Source organism: Dermacentor silvarum, chromosome 1 (assembly GCF_013339745.2).
Source record: "Dermacentor silvarum isolate Dsil-2018 chromosome 1, BIME_Dsil_1.4, whole genome shotgun sequence".
Classification (NCBI taxonomy): domain Eukaryota; kingdom Metazoa; phylum Arthropoda; class Arachnida; order Ixodida; family Ixodidae; genus Dermacentor; species Dermacentor silvarum.
The window spans coordinates 398,561,573-398,578,978 of record NC_051154.1 but is presented as its reverse complement, the minus strand read 5'-3'; the positions used below and the strand labels follow the sequence as shown (position 1 = coordinate 398,578,978).

General features: G+C 47.3%; 2 non-coding genes across 2 annotated transcripts; both read right to left on the bottom strand.

Annotated features, from left to right (window-relative positions):
- Positions 1-3,830: 3,830 nt before the first annotated feature.
- On the bottom strand, positions 3,831-3,903 carry Trnar-ccu (transfer RNA arginine (anticodon CCU)). The gene has a single exon. It is a non-coding gene; the product is annotated as a tRNA-Arg (tRNA).
- Positions 3,904-6,299: 2,396 nt separating this feature from the next.
- On the bottom strand, positions 6,300-6,372 carry Trnar-ccu (transfer RNA arginine (anticodon CCU)). Its single transcript has one exon. It is a non-coding gene; the product is annotated as a tRNA-Arg (tRNA).
- Positions 6,373-17,406: the final 11,034 nt, after the last annotated feature.

The window sequence follows — 17,406 nt, the reverse complement described above, 5'->3', positions numbered from 1 at the left end:
TTTCATAGAAATCTGGCATTGCCGCCCAGGTGCCATGCCACAAACCTACACACTTATCCCAATTTATTGCGCTACCGGACCATATGCAGTACTTGTCGGCTACTTTCGCAGCTTCGCTAATACTTTCCCTATCTTCACAAAAAACGGCAATATCATCAGCATAAGACAACACTTTGATCTCCGCAATCATAAGCTTAAAACCCCGTACTTTGTTATTGTGAATTATGCTCAAACAAAAAGGCTCTAAATAAATAGGAAACAACAACGGGAATTTGGGCACCCTTGGCGGACGCTCCTGGCAATTTGAAAACTTTCAGTGACTTCTTTGTTAATTACAATGTTAGCCTCACAATTTCTATACGCCATTTTCACACCATCTAAGACAACATTCCCGACATTTACATGTTCCAATACGGAAAAAAGTACGTCGTGAACAACACGATCAAAAGCCTTCTCGAGATCCAGTTGTAACATCGCGACTTGTCTGTCCCATGCATCACAGCATTCGAGGATGCTCCTTGCTGTGTGGATGTTCGTTCCTATTGTTCGGCCCTTTATGCCGCACGTTTCGTGAGGACCTACGATTAACTGTATTACAGTCTGCAATCTCTTTGCTAGCACCTTCATGAACACCTTGTAATCGACATTAGTGAGGCTTATAGGACGGTAAGCACTCACAGATCGTCACTTCACCGGATCGTCACTTTTTGGTATCAGTACAATATGCGACCTTCTAAAGGATGGCGGTGCTTCGTTCATTTCGTACGCCTCAGCGAAGAGCTGAAAAAGAGCCCTCGAGAGTTCATGCTTAAATGCCTTATAAAAGGCAGCCCCAAGTCCGTCTGGACCCGCCGTTTTCCCTTCACTTAAATCATCTATTGCTTTTTCTATTTCAATTAAGCTAAATTGGCATTTCAAGGCGTGACCTGGTTTCGTTATCTAAAGTGGGCATCAGCGACAAGAATTCACTGTCTAAAGAGGTCTCGCTTTTACCGCTGCATCCAAGCAATCCTTTAGAATAATCTACAAACGCTTGTTGTATCTTAAGTTTATCCATTGTAGTCTCTTCACCGTATTGTATCTGTTTTATTTCTTTACGTGAAGCATAGCGCTTCTCTTCGCTCATGGCTCGTTTCGTGGGTGTTTCGCCGAGCCGGAGATGTTCTGCGCGTGCGCGTATAACTGCGCCTCTGTATTTTTCTGTATCTATCTCAAGCTGATTCTATATTTTTCTTATTTCGTCAGAAAAAGTGCCTGGCTGCGCACTCTCGACTGACAACAAGAATTCCAACTCACCACTGTAGTTCCTTTTCTTTTTTCATTCCGGCGTAATGTTGAAGATCTCTCGATAGCTGTAATTTTAACTTCTTCCTTAAACCGCTCCCAGGCTTCAACAAGTCTCCCCGACTCTGACAAGTGTAATTTTTCTATAAGTACTTTTACTTCGTCGACAAAAACTTTATCGTTAAGTAATTTGTTATTGAATTTCCATAACTTCCACGAAAAACGTGACCTAATGTCCTTCACTCCTATTGAAAACATAACGACGCTGTGGTCGCTAAACGATACCGGTTTAACATCATAACTGTTGCACAGTGGTACGAGCACATCTGCCACGTATGCTCTGTCTAAACGGGAGTGGCAATCAAGTCCATATTGCAGTACATTTCCAACATCCTCTAGGCCGCACTCTTGCAAAATCGTAGATAAAAACAAAGCACTTTGATCCCGAACAGGCAATCCCCTGCTCCTATCTTCCTTTAGGCACACGCAGTTAAAATCACCCAGCAACATCACGTTCTTTTCACATTTTAAATATGGTTCAACATTTGCAAAAAAACTAATGTCGATCTTTAACGATATTTGGCGCATATACACAGATGACTCGCCATTTCTGAAACAAAAACAGAAAATCGCAAACGACAAGTCGACCGTCTTCACTACTATAAACATATTCTTCCACAACACCTAAAGAATTTCGCAAGAATATCGCACAGCCTCCAGAGGTGCCAACGGAATGACACACGCAAACATTGTAAAAAGACCTAAAAGGTTCGACCATGCGATCCATTTGCTCCTGACTTTCAACCTTCGTCTCCTGAACTGCTACCAAATCAAGGTCATACTCTCGGAACAGACGACTGACCTGGTATTGTTTTCGTCTAGACCGTAGGCCACGAACGTTGAAAGTGGCAACGCGTAACGCTCTTCTAGTTTGCGAAGTCTGCGTGCATGTTAATTGGAACGGACCGCATGGTTCTTACCTCACACATAGGCCCGGCGTTGACTACAGCTGCCGCTGAAAGACTTGCGGGTATACACGTACACGGCGTGCACACGCCACACCCTTCACATAATGCAGAAGCCATACTAGCCGTGTCCTTTGAGGTCTATAGTTTCGAGGCCCCTAGTTGAAGCACCACCCTCGTTGCTACGAAGGTGGCTTCGCCGGCGGTCGGGTGCCCGCGCTGACGTTAGTCTTGGGCTTGGTGCTGAGTCGCCAGCCCAAGGCCACTTTCGCCGCCGGCTCCCCTCCGGGCTCCGCGCCTTGTCTGTCGCAGTCACCTGCGACATCCTCAATCAGTCGCTTCGCAGGTGCGCCACTGACACCTGCACTCCCGACGTCCATGTCTTCCAGCTGGCTGTTCGACGCGTCGGAAAATTTTTCCTCGTCGTCATTTTCGTCCACCGGAGCTTCGTTGTCAGCCTAGGGTGTTTCATTAAGACGCTGACTTCTTCCGCGTGGACCGCTCGCTTTTGTTTTTCCGTCGGTGGTTTCGAGAGGGGCGTGTACACGGGACCCCCTCTTCCGCTGCTGGCTGCTTCTTCGGCGTCAACTTGGTCCATTATGTGCTCTGCGACACGGTCGCTTGTCACAGGGCCTGCCACACTGGCGTATATCTGAGCGCACTCGTTGTCTTCATGACCAAAGCGCCTGCATTTACTACACCGGGGTATGCGACAGTCGCGTCGGATATGCCCCGTTCGACGACATCGCAAGCACAGTGGCGCACGCCTGGGCACAATCAGGAGCGTGTTTATACCACCCACTCGAAGCTGGTGTGGCAGATCCTCGATAGTCACTCCGGTTTTCAGTTCCAGGGTTACGGTGCGAGTAGATGTTCCCTTGTCCGTGATACCATTGACGCGCCAACGCTCCTTTGATACTTCGGTCACCTTCCCATAAGCCGCAAACGCGGTGCGTACATCTTCATCTGGTACGTAATGCAAAAGCCAATGAAGCTTAGCCTGACGTCCTGCTTGTTTGGGTCGATAACGAGGCATCGCCTTTCCTTTAACTTGACGTCGGCAACCGCAAGCATCTTCATTGCTTCTGGTGTGCTGAAGGTCACCGCCCAGACGTGATTCATCTGGAAGGCCCCTAAGGCAAGCACCTCGGGCAGCATTCCCAGACGAACCATCGTATCGAGGACGTCTTCCACACGGTAAGGTCTCGCCCTGATGTCTCCGTGAAGAAAAACAGTATTTGTAACACACGCACCTTTGGGTAGCTGCGGCAAAATGACTTCATAACCCTGGTTTTCTTTGGCAAAAATCCTGTTTCCGCGACCCATGTGGGCCGCAATATCCGCTCCATCGGAGCTCATGATGACACAAGCGTTCGCTAGCGCGTCCGGAAATGGAAATCAGGCCACGAGAGCTTTGCGTCAAGGGCGTGCACGCACACTTTCTACATCGCCAACTTTTTTTGGTGGCTGCAAAATACGGGTGAGCAGGAAGTGATGACAGCTGCAGACACAAAGCGCCGCAAAATTTCCCCCTTTATACAGGAAAAATTTAAAAGCATAATGTTTCTCAAAAGGAACGCGTACCCTCGGCGGGACTCGAACCCGCAATCCCCGGTTTAGGAGACCGATGCCTTATCCGTTAGGCCACGAGGGCTTTTTTTTTTTTTATTGCCGATTGTGACAAGCAAAACAACAAAATACAAATGATAAAAACATCAGCCTACTTTGGCTGACGTAGGAGGGATTAAAATCTTTTCATGACAGCCAAGTCGTCAAGTACAGAAATCCATTCGGGCGGTTCAGCTTGCGCCCGATACACTTCCCTAAGGGCCACAACACTTTCAATAAAGTTTTCGCGCGTCGAACGGACGTTAACATCTGCATGTCGCACTTGCATTCGCGTCTTCCACAGACTGTGGAGGCCCAAAAGCATGATTAGGTCAAATGGTACTTCCGCTTCATTTGCGATGGGCAAGAACCTGATGCCATATGGATCCAGGGGAAAATCTTTTTTGACTGTTCGCTGGAGGACATCTCAATGAAAAATTGGGTCCCAGCAGTCAAGAAACACATGCTCTACTGTCTCAGGCTTTTTGCATAGCAGGCAGTTAATCGTCCATGGGACGAAAATCCGTTTTTCATGCAGCCACGTCTTAACAGGAAGTGCGTTAGAGTGTAACTTAAAGAAAAAGGATTTCACGGATGGGTTAACCGGCATTCTCTTAACTCGCTTCAGAACATCTTGCCCTGGGCCTCCACGGTGAGGTTAATGATAAATAGGAATCGGCAACATTGTGTCCACAAGATTCTTATACAGATTTTGTTTCGAAACATTGCACAAATACTCCATGGAAAAACGCACATGCAATAGCCGGAAAGACAGTACAACCTCTCGCATATACCCACTGATAGCCCCATACATACTCTCACACGATGACACAAGGATTTCTGGGAGATGTCTCTGCAACATGACTTGGATAGCAGTCCTCAGAAATGTATCTCTTTGGTCACGGAGGAATATAAAACGCGACACAACTTGACACAGAAATAAGTGCACAAGTCCAAGCCCTCCTGCCTTTACAGAAAAAAACAAGTTGGTACGACTGGTTCTCTCCCAGTTAGACGCCCAAATAAAAACTGCAAAAACTCGGTGCATCTTTTGAATACTCGTCCGTGTTGCACACAAAACATTCATAATGTACCATATTTTGGATACAAGGAAAAGGTTACAGACGGAGGCGTGCGAAAACATTGATAACTGCCTCCCCTGCCATGCATCTGTTTTCTCCCTCGCCCTTGACACTTGCTCATTCCAACATTCACTTGGTTGTCGATAACACTCAAGAGGGACACCGAGATACTGCGTTGGCAGACAAGACCATCGCAGTCGCGCGAAGTGATCGGGCATCGTTTCCCAGTCACCATGCCAAAAACCAGAGCTCTTATCCCAGTTTATCAGACACCCCGTTTGCTTGCAAAATTCATCAACCGTGCTGATCACTTCAGTAATACTCTCCCTGTTAGAACAGAATACTGCAATGTCGTCCGCATAAGCGAGAATTTTGACATGCGCTGATTCTAAACGAAAGCCTGAGATGCGTTCACTTTTGATTACAGCCAAACAGAGTGGCTCTAGGTATGCCGCAAACAGAAGGGGCGACAGTGGGCATCCCTGCCTTACTGACGAACACACTACCAGCTTGTCTGAAAGGTCACCATTTACAATAATGCGCGTAGTGCAGTTTGCATACGCCATTCTGACACCTTCTATGATCACACGTCCTACGTTAGCGTGCTCTAGTATGCAAAAAATAATATCATGTGAGACGCGATCAAAGGCTTTTGCCAGATCTAGTTGCATCATTACAATCCGATCCCCCAGCGCATCACAGCATTCCAATACCGTATGTGCGACATGTACATTCGTGGCAATGCTACGTTCCTTGATTCCGCAAGTCTGATGCGGTCCAACCAATTTCGTTATCACGCCCTGTAATCTCTTCGCTAGGACTTTCATGTATATTTTGTAATCAACGTTGGTGAGGCTGATCGGGCGATAGGACCCCACCAACAAACGCTTCTCTGGGTCATCTGATTTTGGGATTAACACTATGTGCGACGTGGTGAATGACAGTGGTACTTGCTTTCGCTCATACGCCTCAGTCAATACTCGTAACAGTAACTGAGCGACTATGGGCTTAAATGTCCTGTAAAACTCAGCACCAAGCCCATCAGGTCCCGGAGTTTTACCAGTCTGTAGGTCTTCTATTGCACCTTCAATTTCGTTTTCCGTTATGGGCATCTCAAGACGCTCCTTTACATCGTCCTCAAGTCTTGGCAGGAGAGACAAAAAATTACAACAGAAAGCAAGGCCACGAGGGCTTCGCGTCAAGGGCGTGCACGCATACTTTCTACATTGCCAACTTTTTTTGGTGGCTGCAACATACGGGGGAGCAGGAAGTGATGACAGCTGCAGACACAAAGCGCCGCAAAATTTCCCCCTTTATACAGGAAAGATTTAAAAGCATAATGTTTCTCAAAAGAAACGCCTACCCTCGGCGGGACTCGAACCCGCAATCCCCGGTTTAGGACACCGATGCCTTATCCGTTAGGCCACGAGGGCTTTTTTTTTCTTTATTGCCTGGTTTGGACAAATACAAAAGCAAGAACAATCGCTACACAGATGCTAAAAATGCTGACAGACTGTCTGCCAGCACAATGGGGCTAAAAACATTTTATAGCAACAAGTTTGTCTAGGAAGGAATACCAATCAGGTTTCTCGGTTTGCACTTGATACAGGTCTCTGAGATATTTAATGCTTTCTATGAAGTATTCCCGCGCCGGTCTCGTATTTACATCCTCGTTCAGCACGTCCATCCGCGTCTTGTACACACTATGGAGAACCAATGCCATGAACATATCGTAGGGCACACCCCATACGTTTACGACAGGCAAAAAGCGGATGCCATAGGGTGTAACTGGCAGGTCTTTCTGCAGGGTCCTTTGAAGGATGTCCCAGAGAAAAACCGCATCACTGCAGTCCAGGAACATGTGCTCAATTGTCTCTGGTTTTCTGCAGATGTAACAATTTAGTGACCCTGCGACATATATACCTTTTTCGTGTAACCAAGGTTTCGTAGAGAGTGTGCCACTATGCAGTTTAAAGAAGAACGTTTTTACAGATGGTCGCACCGTCATGCGTTTCACTCTCTTTAAGACATCATTTCCTGGTCCGAAGCCATAGACAGAGCGGTACAGTGGTACAGGCAACGTTGTGTCGACAAGATCTTTGTACAACCGTTTTCTTGTGACATCATGTAGACAGTCCAATGAAAAACGTACTATCAATATATTAAATGCTGCAACAACTTCACGCATGTAGCCCCAAAGTCTAACTTGACCCCCTGCGTACGATGAAACGATAAAACCGGGCATGTGACTTTGTAGCCGAATTTGCAACATTTCTCGAAGAAAAGAACACTCTAATCTCGTAGATACATGAACCTTGCCACGATCTGCCGCAAGAACAAATGCGCAAGCCCGAGCCCACCGCTATGCACTGAGCGGAACAAGTTCGTGCGACTTGTTCTTTCCCATCCCGAGCCCCAAACAAAAACAGCCAGCACTCTGTGCAGCTTTTGAACAGAAAGACGTGACATTGACAAAGCTTGAAGCACATACCACACTTTCGCAACAAGGAAGAGGTTACAGACAGTTGCACGTGTAAATATAGAAAAATTGTGCCCACCCCATTTTGTTGTCTTAGCACGTAGTTTTTCCGTTTCATCCTTCCAGTATTGCTCATTTTCTCGTTAATGGTGGAGCGGCACGCCGAGATACTGGCCAGGGGTTACCGTCCACTGCACCTTTTTGTACACAGATGGTGTGGTTTCCCAACTTCCGTGCCAAAAACCTAAACTTTTGCTCCATTTAACACTACTACCGGTGTACTCACAAAAGGAAGTTACGTCATGAAGTGCTTCCGCAACGCTTCGCTTGTCTTCGCAAAACAGAGCAATATCATCGGCGTACGCAAGCACTTTAACTTCCGCATGCATCAATCGAAAACCATGCACATTTTCATTGTTGAGTATCTTCTGGCAAAAACTTTCTAAATAAATGGAAAATAATAGGCTACTTGCCGGGCATCCTTGTTTGATGCCAGAACTTACAATAATGCTTTCAGTGGGGTGTTTGTTGATGACTACCCTGGTAGAAGAACCCGTATAAGCCATTTTGATGCCTTCAAAAATAACAGAGCCAACATATTCAAGACATATTCAAGAATACGAAAAAGAACATCATGTGCGACACGATCAAACGCTTTTTCTAAATCTATTTGAAGCATTTAGGCCACGAGGGCTTCGCGTCAAGGGCATGCACGCATACTTTCTACATTGCCAACTTTTTTTGGTGGCTGCAAAATACGGGTGAGCAGGAAGTGATGACAGCTGCAGACACAAAGCGCCGCAAAATTTCCCCCTTTATACAGGATAGATTTAAAAGCATAATGTTTCTCAAATGAAATGCCTACCCTCGGCGGGACTCGAACCCGCAATCCCCGGTTTAGGAGACCGATGCCTTATCCATGAGGCCATGAGGGCTTTTTTTTTTCTTTATTGCCGTCTCCGACGTACAAACTCAAGGGTTACAAAGGCTAAAACGTGCCAGCCACACTTTGGCTAGAACAGCACTAAAATCTTTTCAGTGACACCAGTTCATCCAGTGCAGACATCCATTGTGGTGGATCAGGCAGTACTTTGTACGCGTCTCTCACGTAAACAACACTCTCAATAAAGTGTTCTCGTACCGGCATCACAACGATGTCTGCATGTTCAAATTGCATGCGAGTTTTCGACATCGCGTGGCGGCCCAGGACCATAATGAGATCATACGGTACTTCCTCTGAGGTATCTATTGGCAAGAAGCGTATTCCATACGGGTTCAGAGGTAACTGTTTCTTCAGCGTTCTCTGCAGAACGTCCCAGTGAAAGATCGGGTCCCAGCAATCTAGGAAAACATGTTCTATTGTTTCAGGTTTTTTACATAAAAAGCAGTCGGTTGTCCAGGGGATGAAAATACCCTTGCTATGAAGCCAGGTCTTAACGGGAAGTGTGTTTGTATGTAACTTGAAAAAGAAAGACTTAGTTGATGGGCCGTACTGGCATTTTCTTGACTCTTTTTAGAACATCCTGTCCGGGGCTTCCACGGTGTGGCGAACGATACAAAGGTACAGGTAGCATCGTGTCCACAAGATCTCTGTACAATTTTTTTTGTAACGGTGGACAGATACTGCTGCGAAAAACGCACATTCAACATCCTATACGCCAGCACCACTTCACGCAGGTACCCAGTCACGGTTCCCGGCATGTTCTGAGCCGACGAAACAACAAATCCCAGGAGAAGTCTACTCAGCCGTACTTGAATTAGTGTTCGAAGAAAGAGATCATTTTGATCCCGCAGAAACACCAAGCGTGACACAATTTGTCGCAAAAACAAGTGAACCAGACCAAGCCCACCTTTCTTGACCGGAAAAAACAAATTTGTTCGACTCGTCCTCTCCCAGGTAGAGGCCCAAATAAAAGTGGCGAAAATGCGGTGAATTTTTTGTACGCTCACCCGCGCAGCACACAAAACATTCATAACATACCATATCTTGGAAACTAAAAAAAGGTTGCAAACAGTGGCTCTAGAAAACATTGACAATTGCTTGCCTCTCCAACCGTCAGCCTTTTCCTTTGCTCTCGAAACTTGGTCGAGCCAGTACGGTTCGGGCTCACGGTAGCTTCCGAGAGGCACCCCCAGGTACTGTGTAGGTAACCTTGACCAATTCAATCAAGAAAAGGTCTCCGGCGTGTCTTCCCAACTCCCATGCCAGATGCCATAACTTTTATCCCAGTTTATCTGGGCTCCAGTTGAATCGCAAAACTTTTTGACTACAGCAGTTGCCTCTTTAATGCTCGCTTTATCTTTGCAGAAAATCGCGATGTCGTCTGCATACGCCAATATTTTAACATGTGCCGCCTGTAGTCGATAGCCTGCTATGCGTTCGCTGTTTTTAAAGGCCAAACAGAGTGGCTCGAGATAAGCAGCAAAAAGAAGGGGCGAAAGCGGGCATCCTTGACGCACCGACGAGAGCACACGAAAGCTATCTGTGAGCTCCCCATTAACAATAATTCGCCTTGAGCAGTCTTTGTAAGCCATCGTGACACCTTCCGTTATCACACTGCCAACATTTGTATGTTCAAGTATGCATAGCAGAGCCTTGTGTGAGACGAGCTCGAACGCTTTTGCCAAATCGATCTGCATCATCGCGACGTAATCGCCAATCGCATCGCAACACTCTAGCACACTTCGAGCCACGTGTACATTTGTGGCAATACTGCGACCTTTAATGCCACAAGTCTGGTGCGGCCCTACCAATAATTTGATGACACTTTGCAGTCGTTTTGCTAAAACTTTCATGAATATTTTATAGTCAATGCTGGCTAGAGTTATCGGGCGATATGAGCCAGGTAACAAGCGTTTCGTTTCATCATCACTCTTCGCGATTAGTACGATAGGCGATGTTGTGAAAGACAAGGGCAATCTTTTTCGGTCGTACGCTTCGCTAATAACTAGTTGGAGGATATGAACCAGCGCAGACTTAAAAGTTTTATAGAAAGTGGCCCCTAAGCCATCAGGCCCAGGTGCTTTACCGGGGGCCAACTCGTCTATTGTGCACTCTATTTCACTCAGGGTAATGGGATGTTCAAGCCGTGTCTTAACTTCTTCATCTAGCCTTGGCATCAATGAAAGGAATTCCATCTGGTAGCCTTCTTTAGGTTCACGTGGTTGACTCAAGAAGGCTTTGAAGTGATCGGCGATCCCTTGCTTGATGTCGTTTTGGTCAGACGTGATATCATTGCCTTTAGCTATCTGGCGGACTGATGTCCACATAACAGTGCATATGAAAGGCAAGCCACTTCAGCCGGTCTTAACGATTCTTGTGCTCGGCATGCTAGTCCAACACAACACGCAGAGCACGGAGGTCATTGCCCGGCTAAAAAACACAGCCCAGCAGATCATTGGCCTCATCAAAAGGATAGCCACAAAACGTAGAGGTATGAGGGAAGCTGACGTATGCAGGTTAACTCCGGCTTTTCTGGTAAACCGCATCGTCTATGCCTTCCCGTACTACCACCTCCACCTCTGCGACCAGACAAAAATTGACAGTGTAATACGCATGGCATACAACGTTATGCCAGCACTGACAAAATGTTCAAACTAGGAGTCTACAACACGCTAGACAAGCTTATAGAAGCACACAGAACATCCCAAAGGGAAGGTCTGTCCAGATCGAAGACGTGTCGATACATCCTAGGACGGCTGGGAGTTGACCCCGTTGCAACCTCATCGGGCCGAAAAAGGTTATCAGACGAGCTAAGACGACACTCACGGGTGCACCCCTTGCCCAAACACATGCTGGCCGGTAGACATGACCATAGACGCAAAGCAAGGGCCAAGGCACTCGACGAAAAACTTAAGCATGACACAGAAGTGGTCTATGTAGATGCAGGCAAACAGGGCCCCCAAAATTACATCATCTGTGTGGTGACTAGAGACGGTACCTCTGAACTGCGGCATCCGTAAAATCACCCTCCACCCTAGAAGCAGAGGAGGCGGCCATAGCGCAAGCACTCACTCTCAGACTGAAAACACTCCTATGTGATTCCAAGCATGCCGTCACAAATTACGCTAAGGGATACATACGTAGGCAAACAGTCGAATAGTATCATCAACTATCTCCAAGGCGACCGCACCGCAGACAACCACTCCAGCGACAACATTCCGTCTTCGCCTGGTCCACTTCTTGTGCAGCCATTTCGCTCATGCTGGCAGCTTTCCAGCACCGCCTCTTGGGCTAATTCAACTACGGGTTGCTTCGAGCCATATCTGGACGAAGCAGTCTTCTCTTGCTGGCAACCTGAGCGAGGCTTCGCCTCGCCTGAAACTGCCACAGCAGTACAAAACCGCCACCCGTCAACGATCCACTTGAGGCTCGACACTGCAGCAAGGATATTAAGGACCATCTTATTGTTTCACAGGTTGGCAGGTATGCAAAGCACGCTTCACGGGTGCTTTCCGTCGCCGGTGATGACACAATATAGATCAAATTAGTGTAGATTTTCTCAAAAGCTGGCAGCAGAAATATGAATAAACCATTTCCACACTGTTATGTGTTTATCTGGCATCACATCTGAGGCAAATATGTTACAGAATCACTTTGGTAGATATTTTGCAAAGGGTTGAAGGCATTGTGCAATGTAACGTGGAAGGAGTCTCTGGAGGATATGGTGCACCCATTTCCATGCACAATATGAAGGCACGTCGTGCCTGTGCAGTACACTTCACTGTGCTGTGCACATTTGCTTGTTGCAGGAAACTGGAGATGCTGGAGAACATCGGTTGCGAGGAGCTCTTGCTATCTGACAACTCATCTGACAGTCGGGTGTGTTTAGACGAATGCCGTTCTCTGCCGGTAGACGGCAGTGCCAGTCCAGGATGCTCAAATACTCCATAGCACCTGTAAGCTGCGTTCATTGAGCAATTTGTGTACTCTAGCTATCTCGATGTAACTCAGCAAACTGGTAATACTGTAGGACCTTGTTCAGCCGATCAGTGATTTTTGTGTGGCAGTTGAGTTGATAATCTTGTGCTAAAGCATTCTTGTGATTTTAGTTGTAGTTTTCTGGACAGCATAGCTCTCATAGCTCTAGAACAGTCTTTAATTACACCATTTATGAGTGCTGTGCGACTGTAAAATCTACAAAGGAATGGTATGGGTGCCGTTATCACAAAGGATACCTGCTAGGCACGGTTTAAACATATTTAAAAAATAGATGGCTTCCATGAGGTTATGGAGTGTTGAAAAATATGTTAAAGAGAATCCTTCATACATATAGATCAGGGGTGACACTCCTGTGCCAATTGTGCCATTTTGATACAAATGCAGACAACTGCGCCAAACAGAAAATTGACCGAAATTGCGCCCCGCTACGCCAGAACAGTTTCGGCATGTACGTGTGCTCCGGCAGTGGCTGCGAACAGCGAACGGATGTGGTTTCCGAAAAAGAGTACGGTTGTTCACATTTTGCAGACCGTGTGACGGTGCCTCCCGCAGTCTTGTGCATTGAAAGCATCTGATTCCTCTTAGGTTGTTAACTTGTGTCTGCTACATGGCAGCAGTGTTACACAAGAGCCGTGTCTGTTGTGCTGAAGGCTAGTCAGAATGCCGCGTGCACACGCCTGTTTTTGAAAGGTAGACTTTTTCTTAGAAATCAGTGAGTTAATTTTATTAAGGAGATGTTAAGAAGTGCATAAAGTGTGAAAAGGCAATGCAAGAATACAATGGACATATTTAATTGGCTGTCACAAGTATTGTGACTTAAAAAAGAGATGGATCGTCAGTTTCATGATGTCGGCCAGTGTACAAAAAGCAATCTTGCAAATGTATTGACAAGAAATTTTCTGACACTACAGCAACCAACTTATATCACATTTCGACATATAATTAATAAAATGGAATGGTAATTTCATAAGAACAGCTGTCATGGAGTCACTCCCCCAATCATTTTCACTTGTCACAGGAATCCCAATGCGTTTTGTGAGAGGCGGATATCATGTGGCAGATCCAAAATGACATCTTACACCCTCGACCCGTAAGAGCCACCCGTACCCTATTGGGCCTGGATGTCAGTAAGGCTTTCGATAACGTGTCGCATGCCTCTATACTGACATGTTTGTCCAAAATGGATGTGGGTGTACGGGCCTACAACTACATCGCCAGTTTTCTTAGCGACAGAACAGCAGAGATCCATATAGGGGGACATAGGAGCGCCCATTTTGGCCTAGGTACCAGAGGCATACCCCAGGGCGCTGTCCTCTCCCCCTTTCTCTTTAACGTGACTATGAGGAAGCTTCCACCGCTAGTCAACAAAATCCCCCATATTAAGCACTCCGTATATGCGTATATGAGGGAGAGGCCTTCGTCCTACAGTGGACATAACATAGGCTGAGGATAATATGCGCATGATGTTACCATCTGCATTAACAGTGGTTCGGATAGAGACATAAGCTACCCATTGCAGGAAGCGGTGGACACGGTGCAAACCTATGTCCAGCATAATGGACTAACTTGCTCGGTGCAGAAATCTAAACTACTGATTATCAGAGATAAGTCGAACAAACCTCGTGACGACAGGACTGATGTCCACATAACCGTGCATATAAAAGGCAAGCCACTTCAGCCGGTCTTAACGATTCTTGTGATCGGCATGCTAGTCCAACACAACATGCAGAGCACGGAGGTCATTGCCCGGCTAAAAAAAAAACAGCCCAGCAGATCATTGGCCTCATCAGAAGGATAGCCACAAAACGTAGAGGTATGAGGGAAGCTGACGTATGCAGTTTAACTCCGGCTTTTCTGGTAAACTGCATCGTCTATGCCTTCCCGTACTACCACCTCCGCCTCTGCGACAGACAAAAATTGACAGTGTAATACGCATGGTATACAAGGCAGCCCTAAGCCTTCCACGTTATGCCAGCACTGACAAAATGTTCAAACTAGGAGTCTACAACACGCTAGACAAGCTTATAGAAGCACACAGAACATCGCAAAGGAAATGTCTGTCCAGATCGGAGACGTGTCGATACATCTTAGGACGGCTGGGAGTTGACCGCGTGTCAACCTCAGCGGGCCGAAAAAGGTTATCAGACGAGCTAAGACGACACTTACGGGTGCACCCCTTGCCCAAATACATGCTGGCCGGTAGACATGACCATAGACGCAAAGCAAGGGCCGAGACACTTGACAAAAAACTTAAGCATGACACAGAAGTGGTCTATGTAGATGCGGGCAAACAGGGCCCCCAAAATTACATCATCTGTGCGGTGACTAGAGACGGTACCGTCTGAACTGCGGCATCCGTAAAATCACCCTCCACCCTAGAAGCAGAGGAGGCGGCCATAGCGCAAGCACTCACTCTCAAACTGAAAACACTCCTATGTGATTCCAAGTGTGCCGTCACAAATTACGCTAAGGGATACATATGTAGGCAAACATTCAAATAGTTTCATACACTATCTCCAAGCCGACCACACCGCAGACAACCACTCCTGCGACAACTTGCCGTCTTCGCCTGGTCCGCTTCACGTGAAGCCATTTCGCTCATGCCGGCAGCTTTCCAGCACCGCCTCTTGGGCTAATTCAACTACGGGTTGCTTCGAGCCATATCTGGACGAAACAGTCTTCTCGTGCTGGCAACCTGAGCGAGGCTTCGCCTCGCCTGAAACGGCCACAGCAGTACAAAACCTCCACTCATCAACGATCCACTTGGGGCTCGACACTGCAGCAAGGACCTTAATAAGGACCATCTTATTGTTTCACAGGTTGGCAGGTATGCAAAGCACGCTTCATGGGTACTTTCCGTCGACTGTGATGACACAATATAGATAAAATTAGTGTAGATTTTCTCAAAAGCTGGCAGCAGAATTATGACTAAACCATTTCCACACAGTTATGTGTACATCTGGCATCACATCTGAGGCAAATATATTACACAATCACTTTAGTATTTATTTTGCAAAGGGTTGAAGGCATTGTAATGTAACGTGGAAAGAGTCTCTGGAGGATATGGTGCACCCGACATTTCCATGCACAATATGAAGGCACGTCATGCCTGTGCAGTACACTTCACTGTGCTGTGCACATTTGCTCATTGCAGGAAACTGGAGATGCTGGAGAGCATCGGTTGCGAGGAGCTCTTTTGACTCATCTGACAGCCGGGTGTGCTTAGACGAATGCCGTTCTCTGCCGGTAGATGGCAGTGGCGTAGCCAAGGGGGGGGTTGGGGGGGTTCAAACCCCCCCCCGTAATTTTTTGCACCCCCCCCCCCCCCACTAACCCACCCTTTGCTCTCGTCGCTTCGCGCTGACGTATTTCAAGAAACCGGTGCTACTTTCACACTTTCATTCCTGGGCGCTTCCGTTTGGGTTGGTAATTTACAGCGAATCATGTCTGCATATGGAAAAAAACTGTCACGGTGTTTGTCAAGGCCTTGACACTCTGTGAGGTTTTGGGCGCGAATGTGGCGGCCGCATTCTGAAACAACAAATGCGCAGCAAATGAAGCAACAAATGCGGCAGCAGCATTTTAGGTGAAGGCGAAAATGCTCGAGGCCCGTTTACTTAGATTTAGGTGCACGTTAAAGTCCCCAGGTGGTCGAAATTTCCGGTATACATTTCCGCCGCTTCCCTTCAGGTGCCGGTTATGCCGCGTTCGCGTAGGAACTTGGTCTCGAAGCTGGCGGAAGCGGCAAAATCTTGCAAAAATCCGCCCGCCTAGGCGGCAAAACAGGCAGAAAAACCGATTTTTTCGCCATGGCGAAGCGGAAACGTGGCGGAAAGTCGTTCTGCTCGACCGGAAGCTACACTAGCATGTAAACTTCCGGTCGTAACATTGAACATGGCACCAAAACTGTAGGCTGCAATGCTGATCGACGCGATCAAGAACCACCCCTTGCTCTACGACAAGAGAAGTACTAAAACGTACTGTCAGCAATACTCGCGATAGTATTCAACGTCGCGCGACCGGAGGCGCGGCAACGAAGCCAACGGAGTCGCGTGACCCAACTTCTCGCGCTTTTGCAAAGCCAGGCGAACCTACCACCGCCGTTTCCGAGGTTTTCTTGTCTTCCGTTTATTCATTGTCCATTTCTAGAAAACAAGTAGGTAGAAGTATAAAAGCCATTTCTTCTTCCACTTCCATGACAGACAATAGTTAGGCAGATTCCTCGTTGGCGCTCCATAATTCTCCGCGCACGTGCACGGTATGTTGCAGAAGTCGCGGGGTGCTTTTCTCGTCGCGACGATAGATTGGGAGCGTAGGTCTCACGTAGGACGCGCAGGCTTCGGCGAGCCTCAACACAAAGGGCCAGCCCGGGTTTTAGCTTTGGTGTTCCCGTTGCCACTTTCGTGTCCTGGAGGGGCCGAAAATAATACGAAATGATGTAATGTTATTACAACTTGTAAATAAAAGCTATTAAAGAAATATAATCACGCCTAGGCAGCAACCTGTGACACAGCGCTACCGCGCCCGTGTGAGGAGAATGACAGAACGCCAAGGAGGAATTTACCGAAGGTCGCAGATGACACGCGAAATTGCGCAAGATGATCACTTTTGATGACGGGTGGGTCAGTGAATGAACATACCGCTCGAAATAATGCGATAATGAGCGCCACCACGCCGACAAACGTACGCAGACTAGATGGATGTGGACGAAAGCGGCAGCGGCGGCCGCGGTGGTAGCAAAAGAAATGTGAACTTGGACATGCGCGGAAAATATTTTCCGGCCGCTTAGGCCTTTCCGGCCGCTTTGGCCTCTCCACCCACTTGCCGCTTCCCAAGTGTGAACGTAGCCATAGACTGCAGTGCAAAACGTCTCTCGTTTGCGATTGCGCCCCTACGGAAGGCTGGTAGTTACTGTTGTGTTGCTGAATCCCAAACCAGCAATTACGAAAGGCTGGTAGTTGCTGTTGTGTTGTGGAATCCCAAACCAGCAATGTACACACCAAAGGGTTGATGCCAGCAGTGAAATTCCACCGACTCGCAACAGAA